The sequence below is a fragment of the Populus alba genome, chromosome 1 (genome assembly GCF_005239225.2).
Source record: "Populus alba chromosome 1, ASM523922v2, whole genome shotgun sequence".
NCBI lineage: Eukaryota > Viridiplantae > Streptophyta > Magnoliopsida > Malpighiales > Salicaceae > Populus > Populus alba.
The window spans coordinates 27,611,139-27,619,190 of NC_133284.1; the positions used below are offsets into that span (position 1 = coordinate 27,611,139).

Here is an 8,052-nt window from a genome sequence, read left to right on the forward strand (position 1 = left end):
AATATTAATACTTTATTTATAATCATTTAAATAAAATGATTATTTAAAAAAAAATGTGTTCATTCAGGTCAGATCAAATTAATATTTATCATGTTTTAATTAAATTGTCACGCTTATCCATCAGCAAAAACATACCTACAAATTCTTTCAAGGATTAAAATATGATTGGAGAAAATATACTCTCCAAACGTGAAATCTACCCGAAACTTCAAAGAAAAAATCAGAATATATAAACCTTGAAAACCTTTTTATTAAAGATGGTTATATATGGTCACGATGATTTCATGTAGGGCACAGGGGGCATGGACATGATGCAAGGATCATCGAAATAAGAATAACAATAACAAGAATAATGGGTAATTATTATGGTAATTAACTATTTGCCATTATATTTTATTGAAGGGGAACAGAATGATTACAGGGAAACATACTGTTTAAAAATTATGTAATTATTTCTATGTCGCATCGCATGGCAAAAGGAAAGAAAAGCTCTTATAAACCTCATCTTGTGACCAAAAATAAAAATAAAAATAAAAATCTCTGGAACAATTCACAAGCTGTATCCAAGCAAGGAGATTTTACTGAAAACAGTCGATGAGTTAGGACATTTATGATGGTCCCAATCATGTATGTTTCACGAGAATGCATTGATGATAAAAGCATGATTTAATTAATAATGTTTATCACTAAGCTAAGTGTAATTAATATTGTCAGTTTCCCTTCTTTAATATCCCTATTATAATTTATAAAAATAAAAATACAAATTCGATCTTTAAGAAATATATTTATTAAAAGGAATAACTATTAACTTCAAATAAAACTAATTTTATGCTTTAAAAAGAATATAAGGATACCAAAGTGTGTGTGTGTATATATATATATTGTGAGTTTCCATTCTCTAATAAAGAAAAAGATGGTGCTAATTAAGATGTGTCTGTCACACTAGCTAGAACTAATTATAAGCCTTCCTCATGATTACAGAGTGTGATATTGCAATGCTACAAGTGTATATTAATTAATTTTCACACCACATGATAACGTTTGTGATTATAATGCCAAAAGATAGAAGCAAGTGCTGTTATGCTTGTCATTATGTTAATCAAGTCCTGACTCTGGGCTTCCGCAATAATGCCCTTTGAATAAGAAATCTGGAGAAAAATGAATTACATTAAATATAATTTGGATATTAGGCTGAATTACCACAGGCTCTATTTGACTAAAAAAAAATAAAAAAAAATAAAAAAAACCTTCATATACAAACCACAGTCATCAATTCTCGTAAAATTGTTTTTTAAAGTATTTTTTATGTTAAAATATATTAAAATAATATTTTTTTTATTTTTTAAAAATTATTTTTAAAATCAATATATTAAAACAATTTAAAATATAAAAAAAATAAATTTAGATGAAACGCGATTTACTTGTTCAAGCTACCCTTTTTACATAAGAAGGGTGTCACGTATAATATAGGATAAATTACAATAACTTTCTCAAAGTATAATATAAAAATATAATCCAAAGGTTTTAAAATACGACAAAACCCCTTTATGCTTAAGAAAATATTAAAAAAAAGTCCTGTTGAGGTGACAATAGCATCATAGGGTGGCGCTATTGCACTCCGTAATTTAACGAGGTGACAAAACTAACACACAGTGGTTTTTTTTTTTTTTTAATTTCATAATATGTCAACATCATACATATGTATTACAATTTTTGATGAAAATGATATTCAATAAAATAAAAAAATTGTTAATATGTTAGTGATATGGATAGGGTCTTGTAAAAACATTGATAAAAAATATTATTAATATCAAGAAATCAGTAGTTAATGATGAAAAAGATTTAATAACCCATTTTGTTATTAAACATCAATTTAATTATCTACAAAATCAAGACTTAACCAGCCATGTCAATTTTGATATACAATTTTAAGTTTAATGTTTATTTTATTTTCTGATTAGGTTTAGAAACTTTTTAGGTATAGTTATCCTTATACTTCAATTAAAAGAAAATACAAAATATTAAACAAGGTTAATCTAGTACCTTCATCAAGTTAAAGAATGAAAATAACAACAGTAGGAGATGATATTTTTACCATATAATTAGAACCCAAACAATATATAGCAATTACTCTCTATTGTATTTACACTAACAATATATCTATAATTATTTTTTCAATGGAATCATGGATGGAAAATACCTATTAAAAAAACACGTCGGTAATTTATAGTATGTCGGTAAATCATTTATCAATAACTTTACCTATGGTTTATAGAGACGGAACATGCGCACCAAAAACAATTACTCGCTTCATTCCTTTCGTAATTCCCTTGCCAAAAAAATTAACTGTATGTAATCTCGTCTATGGGTTGCAGTGATATTTATTGTAATAACTTCGAAAACTGAGAGTTCAGAACTGATTGTGAGCATCCAATGATTGAAACATTACAGACAGTCCATAAATTCTCGGTCATAATGTTAGAAAGTCCGTACACCCAATTTCTATTGGGTCCATCGAACGATCCCGCTTCTAACCACAAATCTAGATCGATGAGCAACAAATGACCCGAATGAATTGAATTTTTCTGTACATAACCCGATTAGGTCATCTATGGTTGAACATTGACTTGTATGATCCTGATTCATTCTCATCGTATCCGTAACCATATTCCTGTAAAAATTACTGTTATCATTTACAACTCCATGCACGTTACTAGCATTAGAAGTTGACCCAACCATCATTTCTACCATGGTCTCATGAGGAACATATGGTTCTCCATATGCATACCAACACATATATTGCTTTATGAACCTTTTTTTATAGAAAATATATCATTACAAAATCTGCATTGAGAAACTTGTTATTTTTACACCTCTTGTATAAAATATCTAATATCGTCTCCATTAATATTTATCATATGCGATATTGCGTAATTAATAAAATTATGAACCTCATTACAATAATTCATCCTTCGTAACCATTAGGGTGAATCTCGATATATCCATGAATGATCATCCATTACTTCTATCAAACCTATATAAAATAATTATGACAACATGTATTAATTAACTACGTTAACTAAATAAATTTTCTAAAATATTAATTTAGTTCTAGCTTATTCAATCTATTTTAATACTTCTCTTAATTCATTATCAATTATTTATGTAAATAGAAATTTGTACAATACCAGGAAATTACAACTCAGCAATAAAATTGATAAAATATAAAACGAGCCTGTTAAATAAGTTATTATTTATTTTATCACAAAACACTTAAGTCGGTAATTTGACATAAGTTTTATCAATTTATAAACAAATAAAATTTTATAAAATCTAAAACAAACCTAACATGTATAAATCATAAATCCATACAACAAATTTGTTTGAGGAAAAACTATAAAACAAGTAAACACCAAACAAAACACATATACTATAAAAATACGCAAAAAAAAAAAACTTAACATTTTAAAATCGTGTTCAAATAAAAAAAAAAATAGATTTGCTTACTTAAAGTGAAGAATCCTTGATAAAATTTGAATCTGAACAAAAATACTGGCAAACCGAGTGTTGTGGTGATTAGAAAAGTTGTGGGAGATTGAGTTGTGTTGAGATTGAGGGGGGTGACTATTTTTTGCAAAAAAAAAAAATGAAGAAAGATGTAGAAATGGGGAAAGGGAAGAGAAAGGTCAAACACCATGTTATAAATTAAATATTACTGACAGAATGATCGATGAACATATTATGATGGTAACTCCATTGGTAATTCTATCGATAAAAATACCACATCACCGTACTATTTATCTTCTTGCATTCTAATGTAATACCGTTCGTAATATTATCAATATACACCTATAAAAGTTTTCTATCAGGATACTCATGGATGACATCTAGATACCAACAAACTCAATTCAAGCTTATTTAAGTTAACTCCAACGAGTTTTTTTAAATAAATAAAATAATATTATTTTGATTAAAATAATTATCCCAATCAACCCAACAATATAAGAATTAACATAATTGAGTTTTACATTTTCCAACTGATTAGAAGTCCAGTTATTAGCCACAAATTCTTATAATAGTATACCCGTCATTCTCAAATTTATAATTATACCAATCACCTCACAATTTTATATAGAGTTTACTGATATGATAAGATTAAAAATAGATCAGTCATCGTCTATTCTTGATACAGTAACTGAGAGGCAGATAGGACAGTACTCTACACTACAAATAATACATTACATCCACAGGCCTATTCGCTGGAATTTGCATCATATATGTTGAGGATGTACGCAGTCCATTAATAGATAAAACTATAAAATATAAAGTTTACAATATCGTTTAAAATAGAACATTGAGCACGAAGATCCACAGTCTTTGCAATTGAAACCAACCGCTTGATGATTTGAATTAATTAAAGAACATTGGATTGCCTTGTTCTTTTTTTTTTTAATTAATGTGGATGTTCGAGCTAGCTTGCGCGTACCTCAACGAATCCTACGAAGTCCTGAAAGTTAACGACCATGTAAATCAAAATTTGTGAGATTCAAACCAGTGATTTTTAAAGAATCAAAATTTAAAACCTGATCAGGTGAGCTATACACCCCTCAGGATTAAATAAATTTCTTTTGATACTGAAATAGTTCTTAAAATCTGTAATGGGTTGATTCATGTGATTAAAAAAAAAAAAAAAAGGCTTTTTCAATACGAGGTTTCATATTGGTATGGGCTATTTAGTCAAGTATGATTAATCCATTTACGGAGATATTGTGAGCTTTAATCCTAACATAAATAAGTGGGGTACGTTCTTTCAAGTATACAAGATGTAAAAGAAATAATATTTAACTAACAGAATGTTTTGAACTAATTTTATACACTTTGATTGAATTGATAAAAAAGTTAATCAAGATAAAATTTAATTTATTTTGTTTTTTTATATCATTTCATCACCCTTATCTTGTTTCTTCAAAAATCTATAAAAATATTGGTAGATAAATTCTTTTTAATAATTTTAATATTAATTATTTTTTTAATTGTAAATCAAAGGCAAATCTCTAATTTACTTTTTATCATTTGCATTATTTTATATATAATAATCAAGAGAATATATTAATAAAGCTAGTGTCAGTACATAGATGCCAATCCAACACTTTTTACCATTTTTTTTTTATAAATTAAACTTCACTTGAAATTTAATTTTTTATATTTAAAAATATTTTTAAACATAAAATTTTATTAAAATATTTAAATTTAATTTAATTCACACGATAGTGTAAAGTGAATTAATTTACTCTTCATGTTTACACTGTTCACGTGAATAATAAAAAACAATTATAAACATGTTATAAATATTTATAAGATATTTTCTAACCCATTTCTCTCATTAAAAAAATATTAATCAAATAATTTTAAAAAATAAAAAAAGGAATAAATATATTTATAACTTATCGAACCTATTTACAAATTTTACCTGAATTGAATTGATTTCACATTCTGAAATATAAGAAATTATTAAATAGACATAGAGTATTACATCATTCATAGATTAAATTAATAAATATAAAACAAATAATTCAAAATTACATAAGATGTATTCATCATTTTTATTCATAATTTATTGGTGATGTGATATATGAAGCATATCCAAGGATTTCTTGCAATCGAGTGAGAGTGGGGTAGCCCATGGCAAAATGATAAAGAAACTCTCTCATAGTCTCTTTCGCACAGGGTTTTCCACGAGTAATTGTCAACCTGGGATTGTCGGTCAATACGGTTTCTCAATTCTTAAAAGGCAGAAAAAATAAATAAAATAAAAACTACTAAATAGTGTTAATTAAAATAAAAAATAGAAAACTGTTGGGTCTGCGCTTAAATTATTGAGAAAGACGAGGAGGGTAGGAAGACAGAATCTCTCTCTCTCTATAAAGACCCCCACAAGAACTTTCACTCCCAGACTTTCCTCTCTCTTCGTCTTCTTCTTCTCCCCTCGTTTTCCCTTCCCTTACATACAAAACAGAAGAGACATGGAGCTTGGATTAAGCTTGGGAGATGCAGCTACTGCTTCGAAGCCATTTGGGTTCATGGAGAAATCTACAAAGCTCGCCAACAAAGCCAGTTTAGGGTTTTGCATGGGCCTATCAATTGGTCAAAATCACACACTGCAAGAAGATGAAGATAAAGAGAAACACGGCAATAATGATCATAAATCTGACAATACAAACACAACAACAGCAGCAGATGCCAATAAGAGAAAAAGTCTGACAGTAGACACCACTGATTCACCCATCCAGCTCGATCTTCTCCCCAACACTCCTGTCCCTCGTAACCGAAACAGCTCCCCCACTTATTTGGTCTATGATAATGGTACCAAAACCCCTTCTTTTCTCTGAATATTTGAGATTTTATGTTCATGGTAACATCTCTTAGACCTGTTTTTCAACCCCTCCAAAAAGAGGTCCCCAGACCTTTTGTTTTCTATCTTATTATCTGGTTTTTGAGCCAGACATCCCAACAAACTATCTTATCCACAAGACTCTTACTTTCTTTATATAGATGCGTGTATGTGTGTGTTAGTTTTCTAAGTGATTTTATTTTTTTGTAGGGACTAATTGTGAGTTTGGCTCTACAGGTAACATGTCAAGAGGTTTTGATGTGAATAGATTCCCTGCTGTGGTGGTTCATGAAGATCAGGCCGATCAAGATGTGGCTGCCCTTTCATCTTCACCACCGAACAGTGCAACCTCTTCTTTTCAAATGGATTTTTGCATGTACAGTAGTAAAGGTAGAAGTGAATCACATAATGAAGCTGATCAAGCTGAAAGAGCTTCTTCAAGAGCCAGCGATGAAGATGAAAATGGTAGCGCTAGAAAGAAACTCAGGCTCTCTAAAGATCAGTCTGCTTTTCTTGAAGAAAGCTTCAAAGAGCACAATACGCTCACTCCTGTAAGAGAATCATGTCTAAAGATTACCCTTTTATGGTTAACTTGCTTCTCGATCTTGATTGATTTGCTAATCTTTTTCTCTAATTTATATGATGATGTAGAAACAAAAGCTTGCACTTGCTAAAGAGCTTAATCTCCGTCCTCGCCAAGTAGAAGTCTGGTTTCAAAATAGAAGAGCAAGGTAATTAATTTTTGTTCATTAATGGTTGGCTTCGATTTAATCGAGTAATAAATTGTTTGTTTTAATCCTATATTTAATCTTCAAATTAATATTTAAATTCGCAGGACCAAACTGAAGCAAACTGAAGTGGATTGTGAGTACTTGAAGAGATGTTGTGAGACATTAACAGAAGAGAATAGAAGATTACATAAGGAGCTTCAAGAATTAAGAGCTTTAAAGACTTCAAATCCATTTTACATGCAACTTCCAGCCACTACTCTCACCATGTGCCCCTCTTGTGAGCGAGTTGCCACTACTTCCACTCCACCGCAGCCGCCACCACCACCGCCACTCCCACAGCAACCACTGCAGCCGCCGCCGCCACAACCAATAACCAGAACAACACCGCTGACCCCACATCTAAAACCACAGGGTTGTCGCTCGGTAGTACTAGACCAAGGTTCTATCCATTTTCTCACACACAGACTCACCCCCACCAGCACACAGCATGATTAACGGGGAGAATATTATAGGAAGGCCTTTGTTTTGATATGTACATATATACAAGGCTTCTTGAGAGAATCTTGATAGGTTAATTTTGTCTCTTGATTGGATTGTTTTTTCTTCCTTCCTTCTTTTAATTACACTGCGTTTTTTTCTCTGCTTTCTTTCTTGATTTAGTTGTGACGGAATCAGAGAAAAAAAGAATACAAGAAAAAAAAGAAAGAAATACATATCTCAGGAGAAGGGTGTTTATCTCTATTTTCTTAGTATAATTAATAGTAAAGTAAATTTTGTTTAATTAGCATATATTCCTTTCGTGTTGATTTATTTAATTGTGTGCTTAGTTGATTGCTTAAATAATGTTTATGGGCGTGGATTGAGGCATGCTTTAAGAAAGGGAAGATTTTGTGTCTGCTACTTTTGATGATTTGATTCAAATCACATTGA

General features: G+C 30.0%; 1 pseudogene; it reads left to right on the forward strand.

Moving 5' to 3' along the window:
- The first annotated feature begins 5,904 nt into the window (after window positions 1-5,904).
- Window positions 5,905-7,760, forward strand: LOC118045622 (homeobox-leucine zipper protein HAT14-like; annotated as a pseudogene).
- The last annotated feature ends 292 nt before the right edge of the window (window positions 7,761-8,052 follow it).